Consider the following 17,955-nt stretch of genomic DNA (forward strand, 5'->3'; position numbering starts at 1 on the left):
GGCCTTTCATGTTAAGGAGAAGGTTGCTTAACAGCCTCAAAGAAGCTCTTTTTGGAAAGCGGTCATCCATGGTACCAGTGCTTTTAGTAGGTGCAATCACACAAAACTACAATGTCAGAAGGGGTGCCACTAACATGATAAAGAAGTCAGATACAAGGGAGGTACCTCATACTGTACACCTAAATGGTGAGGTGGAGTTCCTTGTATACATGCAAAGAGGTGTTGAAGGTCCAAGTTTTATACCTGGAGAAGTGGGCACAGGTTCAAAGAGTGGACAACTCTCATTATTCTGAGAACATGATATGCCAGGTTAGTAACAATACTGCAGGTCTACATAGTAGCTGTATATCATATTTGTGGGCTACAATTAATGCTGCATATATTCCCCATTGGTACATTAGTATGCAGGTATACAGGAATGGCAGCAGATGTACGTTTCTGTTGTATATCTACATAATTTGTATTACTGGTTGCATGAATAGCAAAGTTTCTCTCAGGCAATATGAGTATTCTCAATTTAGTGTATTCTATCTTGTATATTCACAGGCCAGGCTGTTGCAATGATGCCACTTGTACATGGTGGGGCAGAACAACAAACTGATATTAACACCCTTGGCAGGATCTGATGATGATGTGTATACATAGATTGAGTCTCTGTCAGATAACCCACAGGCATGTCTGTCTCCCTCCTGGTCTTTCACCCACTGCTCAATGTGAAGGTGCAATGTCACCCATACCTGAGCTACAGACTGTACAGCATGTGTGCGCATAAACCCCCATTGGGGACACATCTATGACTGAGAGCACCAGCACTGCTCCCTCTGTAGCTGCAACAGCAGAAGAGCTTGATGCATCCATTGTGGGTGCACTCAGCATACAGCAGGCAAGCAGTGGATCAATTGCTGCCACATGTCACAATTGGCCTCTGATATGCAGGAAGTGCTAGGGCTCAATCAACAGATGTTCAAGGTTATTATCTGGGCACAGTGTGCTGTTACCAGTCCCACAGTGGAAATGACTGGTATGGTGTGTGGCTTCCATGAGTATGCCACCCTTTCATCGTAAAGCCTTAGTAAGTGCATTAGAGTACAGGAATGATGTCATGCTGGGTCTCATAAGGACTACAGTGCTACATGCATGGCTTCCATATTCATCACTGTGCAAGGTATAACAAGTGCTAACATTACTGCTCCATCTATCACTATTGTATTGTCACTATTGTACATGGTATGGGGTGGACGCATGCATTAGATGGACATTTTGGGAAGTCATCACAAGGTACATAATCTGATCTTGTGAATTTAAGGGTATCTCAGTCCATTACTCAAATTGTAGGTGGTGATGACTGTCATTTTCCAGCATCAGAAAATGTTACTATGGGAGTCCATAAATGTTCTACTCCTGCAGATGCATGATATCCCTGTCACAGAAGGCCTGTATCCATGCAAACTTGAGCCAGTACAGGGGTCCCAAATCACAGTCAGATAATATCATCCTCTCCCAGTCACAGTTCTGTAGTGCCAAAGCAGGCCAGTACAATGACTCCTGCTCATGGTCACATATTGCCATCTTCTCCCTGTTACTAGAAGGCATTGTCTATGACACAAAGTACCCCCAGAAGATCCAGCCTTTAGCTTTCTGATTTGCCCCCACCCCAAGTTGGAATGTCAGCTATAAGTCAATATGTTTCTTGACTCCTGTGCAAATAATGATGACTATGACCTATTGCACTTTCCCTCCTGTGGAGTTTATATGGAGATTTCACAGCATGCCTCAACCACGCATTACCCACCTTAAGTGACACAACCTGCACTATGTTTGTTTTGCATGACACTGTTCTAACACTTTGTGCTTGGTATGGGCTCACAGAGCTGGTCTACAGGCTTTAGCTTTGCATGTATTGCCATATCTTCTTCCCATCTCTGTTTAGGTGTGTGAGATTTGGCTGCTGCATGGTGGCTCTAGGCCTTACACTCATTGCTGGAAGATGTTGATGTGCTGGCTATGACAGCACTAGCTGTAGCATCCCCAGAGGGTACCTGGATGGCTCACTGGATGGCTGGAAGGATGGATGGATGGATGGATGGATGGATGGATGGATGGATGGATGGATGGATGGATGGATGGATGGATGGACAGCATGACTCCTAATAATCATGTTATATAATACACAGGATACTATGAACATCTTGTGAGAAGTGTCAGGGGTATGCTGTAGAGTGTCCATACAAATATCCAGGCTTTGTAATTCTTCCTTCATCAGTCCAAAAAACATAGTCTGTGATGTTTCTGCTTTGCATGTGGGCAGTGTCACAATGCTGTTTGTTGATGCTGTAGGAGGTCCTTACAAGCATCATCAACCAAGGATCCAGTGGCTATACTGCATCATATGAAGCAGCATTGGAGCATATGGCAGGGTGAGACATGTAATCAATGTCTTTAGCTACAGATATATATGTTTGCTTACCCCAATGCCTGCACCTGAACTAGACAGCCCTGTTGAATTTCCCATATGCAGGAAGTGGTAATTTAGATGACATACATGACAGATTTTGTAAACATGGCCTCTGCCAAGACGTTATGCAAATACACTCATTTTTCAACTCCTGAGCATTACAGTCTACTTCACAGTTTATGAAATATCAAACTTTGACATACTCCAATCATGGGTACCAGATGAGGCCTTTATTTCACGTAGGATCATAGGCTCATAAGGTCATACATGTGTGCTAAGCTAGCAACCACATGGGCCTTTTTAAGGCGAGCCATGCACTCTGACAAGTTCTGGTACCCTTGATAAGTCTAAGAAGGGTCTTTGGAGATGTAACATTTACAAGCAGGAGCCTGGGAAATTAACCATTTACAGGCTGCCTGTGTCCATTAGAGACATAGGTACAAAAGCAGGGATGAATTTCCTGTTCACCATCCATCCATCCATCCATCCATCCATCCATCCATCCATCCAAGTTAAACCTGAAATAGCATAGGGAGGAACTCTGCTTCACATGGATTGAGACTCTGTTTTAGAGAACTGGTAGTCTCTGCGATACATATCTGTCTCTGCAGCAGGTCCCGTTTATATCATAGGCAAGGTTTAAGTCATTAGAATGGGTAATTCTGGCGCTGTTTGTTTGGCAGATATGCAGTAGTCAAGTCCATCAGGGTGGTTTCTGACAATGCCTTGTCTGCCAGGCATAGATCTCCTCTCAACAGCCTGTAGGAGACAGAATACAGGGATATGGCTTTGAGGAAGTCTGCATAGGGCATGTTGCTTATGCCCTGTATTCTTTAAGTGAGGAACGTCTGTGGACATTCCACTTGTTGGATGTGCCTGGTTAGGTATATACCAAACAGGGCATCATACTCAATGACAGGTCTGATGAATGCTGTATACAGTGGAACAATGACCTCCTTGGATCTAGATGCCATACCTTTGTTTATAAGTTGAACAACATAGAATGATTTGCTCACTAATGTAGACACGTGATGGTCAAGGGATACATTACTATAGCAATAACCCACGCCTGGGTGTGGGTAATGCTGGATTTACCCACGGTTGGCATGGTTTGGTCACGAGTGAAGCCCGAGGGACCAAACAAAGCCAACCGTGGGTAAATCCAGCATTACCCACACCCAGAAGTGGGTTATTGCTATTATACAATGATATTATTTAAGGGAAAAAAAAATTACTTTTCTTAAATAATGGCATTGTATAATGCCTCCTTGCTGCCCTTCCACAGCTGTCTGGTATTCTGTGGCAGTTCTGATGTACTGCGCATGCGTATGCCTACGCAGTACATCAGAGCTGTGGGCAAAAGCAACGGAGAAAGCAAGATCTCTGTTGCTTTTTACTGTTTCGCTGTGTTAAATGGGTTTAACATAGCGAGACAGCTTTAAAATAAGCAACAGAGAATCTCTGTTGCTTATTTTAAAGCTGTCTCGCTATGTTAAACCCACTTAACGTAGCGAGACAGTTTTGAAAAAAGCAACGGAGAAAGCAAGATCTCCGTTGCTTTTTACAAACTGTTTCGCTATGTTAAATGGGTTTAACATAGCGAGACAGCTTTAAAATAAGCAACGGAGATCTCCGTTGCTTTTTACAAACTGTTTTGCTATGTTAAATGGGTTTAACATAGCAAGACAGCTTTAAAATAAGCAACAGAGATCTCCGTTGCTTATTTTAAAGCTGTCTCGCCATGTTAAACCCAATTAACATAGCGAGACAGGGTTAAAAAAAAGCAACGGAGAAAGCAAGATCTCCGTTGCTTTTACATTGTCACTATGTTAAAGGAGTTTAACATAGTGAGACATCTTTAAAAAAAGCAACGGAGATCTCCGTTGCTTTTTTTAAACCTGTCTCGCTAAGTGAAACTCCTTTAACATAGCGAGACAGTGTTTTAAAAAAGACATATACTAATGGAAAAAGTCCGGGCGACCGGACCTTTTTCCATTAGTATAAGTCGATTTACAATGTGCACGCTGGCCAATCAGCGTGCACGTTTTGGAATATTAATGGGGGGGTCATGGTATAATGTCTATATGTGTCCTCAAGTCTCTGACAACTGGGTCAGCTCTTAGGGGTGTGTTGTCAATATGACAGTTACTAGGGGTGGATGACTTCCTGAAGAATAGCATTATGCATTTTCTGGCATTTAGTTTTAGTCCATGGCTCTGGCACAAGTTATTTGTTGGCCTCGACCCTTCCTGGAGAACATTATGATGGTGGGAGAGTCTATGTCTGCTCCTAAGTTGCAATCATCTGAAAATTTGGTCAGCCATAGATCCTTGACATTGGCTTTGACTTCAGAGAAGTAAATGCCAAAAAGGAGGAGTCCCAGGACCAATCACTGATATATTCCACTTGTGGCTGACCTTTTTTTAGTGGTGGACTCCCAGTTCTAACTTCCTGAGTCCAATCTGTAAGCCATCTGGATATCCACTAGGTGATATAAGGGTTTATACTTAACCTCTTGAGTTTATCAATAATGTCTGAGTGGGGTATTATGTCAAATACCTTAGTCAGGTCAAGGTAGTTAGTGTGAACCATTTTGACCTCATCCATTGTTTTAGAGTCCTTCTCAAAGAAGTCCACCAGAAGTCCACCAAGATGAGTAGGCAAGATTGCCCTTGACAAAACCAAACTGGGTTAGGTCAGTGCTTAGAGGTATCCTATGTCATTATTGATCATTTCTATGATAATTTTTTCCATGGCTTTCCATATGAGATAAGTGAGGCTTATAGGTCTGTAGGTTCTAGGGTCTTGTGATTGCCCACCTTTGTGCAGTGGGCTGAATGTTGCTGTTCACCACTCATGAGGCAAGAAGCCTGTTTGGAGGCTATGGTTAAACAGCAATTCCAGAGATTCTGATAGCTCAAGTTTCATGCTATTTAGAAGGCATCCTGGGATATTTTCCAGACTATCTGGGCAGTGTTCTTGGCCTTAGAGTGAGCATAGAAGACCTGTTCCCTTGTGACAGTGAGTGGAGTTATATTTGATAGTATTTCCTGAAGGAGGTTGAGGGGGGAGAGAGGGGTAAAGTTAGAGCTGCATTTGTCGTCAGTAGGTTTGCTATTTCTTCTGGCTCAGTATAGGTATCTCCACTAACAATAAGCTCTGCACACGAGTGTGTAATGTCATTAAAATTATGGACATAGATAAAGAATGCCTTGTGGTTGTCATTGGCCTGGGAAGACAACTTTACTTCAAATTTGGCTTTGGTAGGCTTTATTTCTCCTCTGAGTTGTTTATTTAGTTTGATGAGAGTATCTTTATCCTGTTGGGTGCTTCACCTCCTAATTTTTGCCATGATTTTCTTCCTCTTGTTATACAGCCCACTGATGTGATTCAACCAGTGTGGCTTGTATTTTGTTAGTTCTGTACATCTTCCTGGGGGGTACAACTGCCTCTATGCAGCAATTAACATGCTTGTATAGAGCTTCTGTGAACAGTTCCCTGTAGGCAGCAGTGCTCTCAGGGTTTATGGGGAGCTTGCAATTTTTCCAGTTTATCACCTATTAGTAGGCAGTTAGCCTTATAGTAGTTCCTAAACATTCCAAGCATAGCTGAGGTTCTGAGTCTTAGTCTTACTTCAAAGGAAACCGTTTTGTGGTCTGACATTACCAGAAAAGATATTACTCTAAGGGGTGTGCAGCACTCTCCCAGATTAGTGAAGACCAGCTCCATTGTATTTGCACCCCTGTTTGGCATATTGACAATATGGTCCAGAGGGTTTGTGTTTACAAAATCCAGGAATTTCTGTGCCTCCATGTTTGGTGTTGTATATGATTCCCTGTTAATAGTTGGGTAATTAACGTCACCTATAAATACAGTTTTGGGTTGGATAGTGAGTGCTACCAGAAAGGTTAAATACATGTTATGAGTTACCTGGGTCATACAGGGGAACCTACAACTTGTAAGGAAATGATATGGGATTTTGCGTATGGTGATTTGAATGAGGAGAAGCTCAACCGCATTGTCCTGTTTGACCAGCCTTGAGGTATATTCATTTTTTATGTAAATTAGGACACCTCCAGCTTTAGTCTCTGTCTGTGTAGTAGCTGGTCTAATTGTGTGGAAGGCATTATAGCCTTGCACTGTGGGTGAGCTCTCTGTGCTTTAAACCATGTCTCAGTGACTGCACAGATTTGTAGGGAGTGGAGTTATTTTTTGTTTAGACTCCTACCTTTGAGTAGTAACACCTTTAGATTTTTTTGTCTTTGATTTATGTTGGAAGTACTTTCAGTTTGGCATTGTGCAATCCATAACATCCAGTATCTTGGAAAAACAGACAACATTATAGCTGCAGAGCTGCAATATATGATGGTGGATCAATCTCTTCTGTGCTGGGGAACCAGATATGCTCATCCAAATGTATAGCACTATATCAAAAAATATACCATGTCCTCTGCAGGTCAGAACTTGCAATATAGACGTACTCCTGTTTATCTGTGGAAGGTCCTTCTAGTAATTACAATAAGAGCTGCACATACCATATCGTCTACTAGTAAAGATAGTACATAAATTCCTCCCTATTCCATGTTGGATGGTAGATGTCAAGTGATACTCGTATGAAATTTTTGTTCAATCAAAATTGATCTGTTATTGTCTGGTAAATTAGCTGGTATTATATAATCCATTGGTCGTACCATTTGCATTCATGCCACACACTGCTACATCATTCTCAGGTGTGAGACAGGTATGATTATAGTTGGTAAAAGCTGGTTCTGAACACTGCTGCTGCTTCAACCACCCTTGCTTTCTGCAGCTCTTTAAGCTTGCATGTGCTTTTGTTCCTATAGTGGTATGCAGCTTCCTGCACCCTAATTCACTCTGTGTCGGTGAAACTCAGCCTGATTTTAGAGGTGCTCATTTGCATCTCACTATGCACTGATAGGTTCACAGGTTCATAGGTATATACTTGGCTAATAACCACTAGGACCTTTATAAGCCTAGCCATGCAATCCAACCCAACTGTGCCCCTATGTATCATGGGCAGTTATTAGGAGGGACTATGTTAGTTAGAAAGTTTCTAGAGGTTATGTGGGGGGGTATGTTAGTTTGGGCATTACTGTCTGCCTCTGTCTATCAGAGACATGGGGCCAGACTCGGGGAGAATTTCCAATTTCCCATCCATTTGTCAAGGTTATGCTTAAATAAGTTTACAGATGGATTCTGTTTCACACAGATAAGGAGCCTGTTTCAGAGCATGGAGATCCTCTGAAACACATCTGTCTCACCAACATGTCTTATTTATGTCACAAGCAAAATTTAAATCCTTGGATATAGTGGTTTTGATGAACTTTGTTTTGCATATATACAAAAGTTTCATCAGAGCTGGATATGAGGATGTCTTGCATGCCAGGCATAGATTACTTCTCAGTTACCTGTAGGAGGAAGAGTATAGCGACAGGGCTTTAAGACGATCTGTATAGGACAATGTGTTTTATACCCCAGATTCTCCTGGTAAGGAATCTTTGTGGGTGTTCCAACTATTGCATATATCTTTTGTTTGCATGTCATTATATGGTCTTTTTAATACACCATTTCTTGTGGTGTTTTCTTTGCTGCCAAATAATGCTACTGGTTTTATACAGGTTGTCTACGAATACCAGCTATAACATTAATGGTATGAAGTCTGACAAAACCAAATGATTTTGCTGTAATAAGGAATCAGTGGCGTATGCGGTAAGGTGACCATGCAGACTAGTTTACTCAGAAGAAACTAAGAAAAAAATTTCAAAGTATACCACAGGAGTATATAAGGAAAATTCAGAATTCTAAGAATGAAAGCCTTTTAACCATGCACTTGCAGCAAGTTCCTAGTAGTAAAACCTGCAGTTTTTTAGACACTGTGCTTTACAGTACTAAACTAGATAGCAAGACATGCAACAGTTAAGCAACATTTGTTATAAAAAACAAAAATTTACACTAAAATGTTATATTTTACAGCTTTATCTGCAGTTGTGTGAAGATTGTGCATTACTGCAAGATGTTATCATTGTTTATGACTACTATTCTACTTCTGTTTCCGTAAGAAGAATTATATGTAAAAGATAGTTTTTGTATTTTGAACCCAGACTGGAGCCTCAATCAATTTTGCAGCTTCTTTCACAGTTGTGTGATCTACTACAAGATTTGAACCTCATTTAGTATTTTATTATAGTCTTACTGGTAAATTGTTGCATAGTCTGGTGCCATACTCTGTAGTGGGATTGCAGTAGTGACAGTATTGTGAATTCTGCTACAGGGTTGTGCTTCGGTACTTTTTATATCTGTATGTACATGATTAAAGTTGCATTTCCAGTAATGTGATGCCATAGTCTGTGGTGGGATTGCAGTACTGTCAGTATTGTGAATTCTGCTCCAGGATTTGTGCTTTAGTACTTGTTATAGGGATGTATACCTGCTTAACGTTGCTTTCCAGTGCCTTTCCTTTTATCTAGATAATGTTTTCCCATGTCTTTGAGTCTGTCCCATTCCCACTGAAGCATTAAGCTAAAAGTTTCTGAAATTCTATCTGTAGAACTAGACCTCCAGTTGAATTTTTTTCCACAGTCCTTTATCCCATTCCTTGTGATTTTAAAATCCTGGTTTTCTGACTTCCATCCCTTATCATAACCTGACTTCCAAAGTCCTTCCCTTTCTTCTTTTACTGCTATTGTCTGTTTTGTATCCCATTTAAGTACTTTTCCACCCACTGTTTTCCATATGCCATAATATTTGGTACCCACCCAGCAAACCAGTATTGCAGTTGAGAAAACCTCCCTTACTACAAATTTTCTCCTGCTCATTTTCCCAGAGCTCCCATCTTCTGGGCACCCTTGCCGCATTCTGAGGGGGACGTGATTCACTTGTTAACTGTTTAGAGTGCTACTGCTTTATTTTGCTTTGTTTGTTTAGTCTGTGTTTAAATCATTCTAAAGGTCCTTAATACTTGAAATTACATTGTTTAAGTTGTTTTGTTGTTGCATTATACTTGCAAGCAATCTTTCTTGGCGTTATGACAGCAAGAGGTTAGCAGTGCCACGTACACACAAAAATGCTCAGAAAATAAAGTTTTATCTATAAAACTTCCCTTAGAACTGCAACCTGTAATGTATTTGGCTAAAACAAAGCCATTGCATGTTAGAAATCTTACATCAGCTAATTTGCACATTAAACTTGTCATTTCACACTGAGCTAATCAGAGGAAGTCGGAGGAAGGGCTCTGAGCTAACTAATCTGTGATATATAACATTAAGTATTCTGTTTTTGCATATTTCTGAGTTATTTATAGCACTTTTATTGTCTGCATATACTTTGCTAGCTAGTTTCACTGTGTGTGAGGTATTAACTAGAATTTTCTACAGTTGTTTGTTTGTTCTGGTTTTTTGCAGTTGCCCGCCTCTACTGTAAATTTGATCTGGGACACTCCCCCAGTCTAGTGTCATTACCTCATTTGACCTAATCCAGGGATAACATTTGAGAAGGCCAACCCAGTTAGTTTCTACTCCTCCTTTCCACTTTACACTTTACAAAAAAAAAAATTCTAAGCTTGTTTCCTGCCTTTCCTGTAAGTCGTCTAGTCCAGATACAGATTTATTGTATCCAGGGCTGTTTGTAAGCTACAAATTACTACAGCACTCAACTTTCCTCACTTGTCTAGAGGAAAACAGTTTTTAGTACATAATAAATAACCACCTATCCAGGCATGACTAAGAATCAGCTCCCGGTGTTTTCTCCTGTCTACCTGATGAATCTGGGCATCTTGGGGCAATGCAGCAATTGCTTCATGTAGACAGACAACCATCTCCTCCTACACCCAACACTACAACCTGTGATAGATGCACTCATATAACCAAACTGGAAGCAAAGCTTTCTTTACCCAAGACTGGACTAGACAGTCAAGAGGAGAAGGTAAACACTTGCACAACACCACACTCATAACATAGTCCATCAAAACCTACACCAGCAAAACACACACATAGAAACATAAAACACACACCTACATTCACGGAGCCTCTCAAAAAAAATCTACCCAAGCAACAGGGACCTCCAAAGCAGAAACGCAAGCAACCTCCACCCCCCAACACAACCCAGATGAAACATAGCCCACAAACTCAGTGTGCCACTCAACCACAGCCCATAAGGCAAAACAAAGTACCCAACACTCTAGTCATAGGTGACTCTATAGTCAGGCACACTGATGTTCCACTCATCAGGCTAAACAAGGAGAAAGTTACTGTCAGCTGCCTGTCAGGTGCCAGGTTCTGCCACATAAGCATGCACTCAGGTCACTCCACAAGTACAAATATGACTGTCATTGTCCATGTTGGTGTGAATGACCTGAGACGTACCTACCTGGACTACATGAAAAGAGACATGGAGGAGCTGTCTGATCTTGTAGCCCAGGCAGGTATGACCCTAGCCCTGAGTAGCATCTTGCCATCACCCAGAATGATACCACAGTACAAGGACAAAATGATTGACTTCAACAATTGGCTAAGCTTCTGGTGTCATTCTAAGGGGATCCAGTATCTATCAGCCAGGGATGACATGATCGACAAACCACGATGCTTTGCAAGAGATGGCCTGCACCTGTCACCTTTGGGATTCTGGATACTGGCTAAGGCTCATGCCACCCCTATAGTGCCTTTTTTAGGCAAGATTCAAATGACAAATTCACCACCTTAACAGGTAAAAGGAAGCAAAATCTGAGGGTAATGCTACTTAATGCTAGAAGTCTAAACCTCAAAAGGCACTCCGTAAAATGGAGAACATCGACATCTGTGCAGTGACAGAGACCTGTTTCAAGACTCCAGAGAGCACCCCTGCATTACCAGGCTATAATTCATACCACACCTTTCAGCCACCTAACTTGGACCAAAGCACTAAAGGCAGAGGCGTGTCCATATTCATTAAGGATATCCACACCTCCAGGCTAGTTGCTCAGCATAATGCATCTGAGATTATCCAAGTGAAACTAACTCTGGGCAAGACTGCAATCCAAATTGTAGCTTGCTACAGATCCCCCACCATGCCCCAGGATTCTCACTCCTCATTTCTTGATACACTGGAAAATATTAGGGTACAACCTAACACCCTAATAATGGGTGATTTCAACTACCCCACCATTAACTGGAAAAACTATTTATGTACCAACTCTTGTGCTCAACGTTCTCTGGAATTCATAAATTCCAATGCCTTGGATCAACCTATCCACACCCCCACCAGGGGCAGCAATATCCTAGACCTGATCATTACTAACATGGGCAACCGGTGTTCCACACCAGAGGTCAATTCCTCATTGGTCAGATCTGATCACAAGCAAATCACCCTAGACATCCGCATCCCACCGTTACCCCCCAATAGGGAAACCGCCGTAAAAAATTTCTCCAAAGCCAACTTCACGCTTCTTAAGACAGAAGTGGCAAACTTCATGACACCCATGCTGATGGACAATAGAGGTACGGCTGCTGAATCCTATACAATTGCACTTTATAAGCACTTACATGAGTGCATGGATCGTGCAATCCCTAACAGAACCAAGAGGCTATCCTCCAAAAAAAGGAAGCCAATCTGGTGGTCCTCTGCCATAAACAAACTCTACAACAGAAGAAAGAAACTGTTGCAAATAAGAGTAAAATCTCATGATTGGAGGAACTCCATGGTCAGCCTCAGTAAGAAGCTGAGATCCCTCATAAAATCCTCCAAAGCTAGTTACAAAAACAAAATCGCCACTGATTCTAAAGACAACCACAAAGCATTCTATAGCTATGTCAAGAATCTCAATAGCAACACTCACATCTGCTCGGAGTTACAGCACAATGGCACTAAATATACAGAACCAACTGATATTGCCAACATCCTGGCAGATAGGTTCAGTGCTAACTTTACCCCTCTCTCATCCCCTAAAGGGCCCATCCCTATACCAGAAGAATGAATAGTTCCTGTAATCATGGCTGCACAGGTAAAAAACACACTCTCCAAAGCCAAGAACACAGCATCCATGGCACCTGACAACATCCCAGGCTGCGTTCTGCATGAACTACAGAACGAACTGGCACCCCACCTAAGTACCATGTTCAGTCATAGCCTCACCTCAGGCTTTGTGCCCACTGAATGGCACACAGCAACGGTTATCCCACTCCACAAAGGGGGAGCCACTATGGACCCTGGGAACTACCGCCACATTAGCCTGACAAGCCTGGTCTGCAAGGCTATGGAACATATCATCATGGAACTTATAAACAATGACATTGGTAATCTCCAAACTCTGGACCTTACCCAGTTCAGGTTTGTAAAAGGCAGATCATGTCTCCAAACCCTGATAGACTTCTTTGAAGCGGTCACCAAAGCCGTCGATGAGGGTAAGGTGGTACAAACAGCCTAGCTAGATCTCGCCAAGGCTTTCAACACCATCCCCCACTCTGGAATTATAGATAAACTCACTAAACTAGGTGTAAATCCCTATGTCACAGGATGGGTTGCCAACTGGCTCACTGACAGAACCCACACTGTGAAAGTAGCAGACTCTAAGTCCAACTTCAGACCAGTGACAAGTGGAGTACCACAGGGTTCAGTCCTAGGTCCTCCCCTGTTTGGTATCTACTTCTCTAAAGTACAGGCTAACACAGAAGATCTTTGGCTAACAAATTCACAGATGACTGCAAACTAGGAGCCATAATCAAAACTCCTAAGGATGTGGACATCCTACAAAAGGGCCTCACTGAGACAGATGCCTGGTGTCAAAGCCATGGCCTCAAGCTCAATACCAAAAAGTGCATTGTCATCCCTTCTGGTAAAAACTCTGTACCCATGAGCTACCACATAGGTGGCAGTCTACACAACACCAAAAGTGTGATGAGACCTTTGGATACAGGTGAACATTAGTCTCTCCTTTGATAATTACATCACCACAGTAGTCAGGAACACCTTCTACATGGCACACCTCATCACAAACGGTTTCTCATCCAGGAAAAAAGAGGTCATTGTTCCCATCTACTCATCACTCATTAGACCCATTATAGAGTACAGCACCCCTTTTGGTATGTACCTCACAAGATATCTACAATAACTGGAAAGGCCACAGAAATACCTCACAAAGAGGATTACCAGCCTCAAACAGATGCCCTACACAGACTGTCTCAAAAAACTCCAGCTTTACTCTGTCACATATCGCCTACTCAGAGGTGATCTCTGCCTAACATACAAAGCTATGTCAAACCCAGAGCTGTTGGACATGCTCCACTTAAAGAAATCCCAATCCCTCTGAGCTACATGCTGTAGGGACCTAAACCTTGTCACCACAATAAACAGAACATGCTGGAGGGATAGATTCCTGTCCCAGAGAGTTCCCATACTCTGGAACAAACTACCTATCTATATCAAACAAAGCTCCTCATTAGCACTCTTCAAGAAAAATATCGATGATTGGATGGGAGATAGGAAATTCACCCCTGGGATCACTTCTGTGGCTCTGCTTGACAAGAGCACAGGAAAATAATTTTCTTGGGTGGCAAAAGCCAGGGTACCATTTGGCTAGGCTTATATAGGCCCTAGGGCCAATAGCCTAGTACCTACCTATGAACCTACTATCAAATATTAGCACAATCAAATCTAATCTAGTGCCAAACCCTGTAGATCATCCAAGGAAGTCTGTATAAACCAGTCCATAGAATGCAGTAACCCACCCAAATACAGGTCCAGGCAACATGGATATGCAATTTCCAAATGTCTCCATAGCCAGCTTGGTAGATATATGCATCCTGAGAAAATATAGAAATTGTCCCATGTTCACAGATAACCACTTAATCCTTAAGGAAACAAACACAGTACGGGAGAGATGATGCACATATACAATTTCAGTGGATGCAAAAATCTCACATACAAATAAGGTTAAGGTTGTCAAGAACACACACACACACACACACACACACACACACACACACACACACACACACACACACACACACACACATACACACAACACTACATTCACCACACATAATGTCAGCCTCATACATGGTCCAACTTATTCTGAGGTGTTAAAAAGCAATCTTCCCAAACTTCATAGAACTCTTAAGCCTATAAAAAGAAATTCCTATCTTCAGCAAGCTCTAAAGCACTCACCAAAATCAACACTACACACCACACACATTCACCTGAACCCAGTGGTGACCCAAGGACAAAGGCTATATGTCAAGCAAACCCATTACCTAGGACTCTTGTCATAGGGGATGCCATTATATAGCACACAGATGCCCCACTCACCAGGCTGAACAAGGAGAGATATTAGTTTTTATCTGTAACCAGGATCCACCAAGTTACCTGTGCACTCAAGTCACTACACCACAGGTACCAGTAGGATTCTATCATAGTCCATGTGAGTATTAATGACCTGAGATGTATTTTCCTGAGCTATATGAACAGAAGCATTGTTGATATTTCTGAATATATGTCTCAAGCAGGTATGTGGCTTATACTGAGCAGCAGTCTACCTTCACCAAGGATGATGCCACAGTATGAACAAAAGGCAATTGACTTCAATAACTAGCTTAGTTGCTGGTGTTCTTCCAGGGGGATTTAATATTTATCAGCATGGGAGGACATACTTAACAAACCATGTTGCTTTGAAAAGGATGGTCAGCACCTATCTTTCCTAGGCTTCTAAATATTGGCTAATACTTTATGCATCCTTTAAAGCCTTTTTTTGGGCAATGTTAAATTGACAAATCTACTGACATAGCAAATAAAACCCAAAAAAGCCTAAAGGTGTTACTGCCCAATGCTAGGAGCCTAAACAAGAAACTCCACACCCTACAAGCTCTCCTCACTCTGGAGAATATAGACATCTGTGCTGTTACCAAGACATGGTTTAAAAATGCAGAAAGTTCTCCAGCAGTGTAAGGCTTCAGTGCCTTCTACACATTTAGACCATCAGCTGCACAGACAGGGACAAAAGGTTGAGGAGTCTTAATCTACATTAGCAACAAACATAACTCTGCATTGGTTAAAAAGGATGATGCCTTGGAATTTATCCACTTGCAAATCACAATAGACAAAGCCCGCACCATATCCTAGCAAATTATAGGTCACCCTCTATTTCCCTAGAATCCCATAGTTCATACCTAGACCTACTGGAAACAATCATCATTAAGCCAAATGCACTATTCATGGGAGACTTTAACTACCCCTCTATAGACTGGAAAACATACACTACCTCATACTCACAGACATAATATTTCCTGGATTTTATTAACTCAATACCGTTGACCAGATAGTCAGCACAATCACCAGTGATTCAAATATACTGGATCTGTTACTCAACAATATGGCAGAGCACTGCACCCTCCACCCACCCACCCCACCAATGTCATGTCCTTCCTGGTGAGCTCAGAGCACAAAGCTGTCTCCTTCAAAATAACAATCAACTCGGTAACCCCAGAAGACCCTATAACAGTTAGAAAGTATTCCAAAGCAAACTATATCCTATTAAGCAACAGTTTGTGAAAATTCAATGGGGTCCCAACCCCGAGTTTACAGCAACTTATGCTGAATTGTTCACAGAAATCCTGTACAGCCATGTAAATGGCTGCATAAAGGATGCTGTACCTACTAGAAGTAAGCCCAAAACAAACTAAGAATAAGCCACACTGGTGGACTCAACCTTAACAGGGTATATAAAATAAAAAAAGTCCTGACTAAACTCAGGAAGAGCAACTTCTATTATGATAGCAGCGTTCTAATTAAACTAAACAGGAAACTAAAAGGCCTAATTAAGTCTAACAAGGCCAATTATGAGATCAAGCTAGGTTCATAGGCTAAAGACAACCACAAGGCCTTCTAAAACTATGTCTAAAACCTCATTGCCAGTACAAATCAGTGTATCGAACTGGTGGTCAAAGGTGCCATCTTCACTGAGCAGATTGACATAGCTAATTTTCTGGTTTGCAATTTCAGCTCAAACCTATGACCTCAGGCTGATCTCTGAAGACAAAGATAATTATAAATTCTTATTTAGTAATGTTAGAAAACTAAGAAACAATTCCCAGCATCATTCTGAAATTATTCATAATGAAACCTCCTATTCTGACCCAATAGACATTGCCAACATCCTTGCAAGCAAATATAGTGCTAGTGTCAGTCCCCTGACACTTCTGTCCAAAGCCCTGAAATGTTTGAATATTAAAATGGGCAAAGCAGGGGATGGAAATGGATGTTGCATGGATGGATGGAGAAGAGAGAATGAAGTGGAAATAGTAGAACCTCTTTCAACATAAACTGACAAAATAAATTTAGTACTGACATAATTACTAATACAGGAAAATAAATACTCCTTTGTTTGATCTATGTATCTTTGTTGGTCTTGTATCAATAGTCCACAAACTATCTAACACAGCATTCTGTTTTCAGTTATACTCTAGTAAAACTCTAACCAAATGTGCATATATATGTAGTCATGAAACATTTTACAGTGAGAAAATTTTATTTAGTAGATTATGGGTTTGAAACTTCCATTCCTAACTAAAACTTTTGTGTGAAAACGTATCTCTCAACCTCTTAGCATGAGAAACAGGGACAAAGCCAATATAGTGGGGGAACAAAGCCCCCCAAAATAAGGACATATTTTAATAACTTCTATTATAAACTTAGAGAGTTGGTATCTAAAATGTTTTTCATAAGCATATATTTCCTGAAGGATATGAAATCTGAAACTCAAATGTCTCTCATTATTTAACAACAGTCTTCAATGATGTGCCAGAAAACCACAAACTTTATGAGGTACATACCAAAAATATTAGGCCAAAATTATGCATTCTGTAGTAGTCTGGATAGTTGAAAGTTATGTGTGCAGAAAATGATTGTATGCTAACCTGGTTATACAATTAAATTTTATCTGACTAAATGGTTACTGTCTTTCTCTTTGATAGGCAGAAAACCAGCAGATAGTGTCGGTGCCTTACAGAAGGAGGTTCCCCGGTTCACATGTCCTCCCTGTGTTCATGTGAGTTTCCTCTGGGTGCTCCAGTTTCCTCTTACATTCCAAAGACATGCAGTAGGAGGACTGGACACTCTGAATTGGCCACAGATGTCAGTGCACATGTCAGTATGTGGTGTGGAAGAACTACCATGGCAGGGCTAGCCACCTGATGGAGTGAACCTTGGCTCTAGATGATTGTCGTTGTTGAAGTCACAGTCTGACCCCATGTGCAAAAATTGGGGAAAAAAAGGGTTGTGGATGGATGGATGGACAGATGGATGCAGAAAACCCCATCACCTCCAGAAAGAGAAATTCTGTACTTGACATCCTTCATTTCAGTTATCTTTGAGACACAAATCATTTATAATTGTGCTCACCTGCCTATGTAGAACATGTTTAAAATATTTAGATAATATGTTTGCTTAGTTCTGCTTTACTTATACAAATGAATCTTATTTTGCGTTTAGAAGTAAATCTCACAAGCATGTTGATA

At 41.4% G+C, this 17,955-nt stretch overlaps 1 protein-coding gene across 2 annotated transcripts in view; it reads right to left on the reverse strand.

Moving 5' to 3' along the window:
* The window catches only part of LOC122813289 (FRAS1-related extracellular matrix protein 1-like), a 1,751,891-nt gene that overhangs the window by 1,595,392 nt on the left and 138,544 nt on the right, over positions 1 to 17,955 (reverse strand). The gene's annotated exons all lie outside the window — the stretch shown is intronic.

The sequence above is a fragment of the Protopterus annectens genome, chromosome 10.part0 (genome assembly GCF_019279795.1).
Source record: "Protopterus annectens isolate FY-2018-M chromosome 10.part0, PAN1.0, whole genome shotgun sequence".
NCBI lineage: Eukaryota > Metazoa > Chordata > Ceratodontiformes > Protopteridae > Protopterus > Protopterus annectens.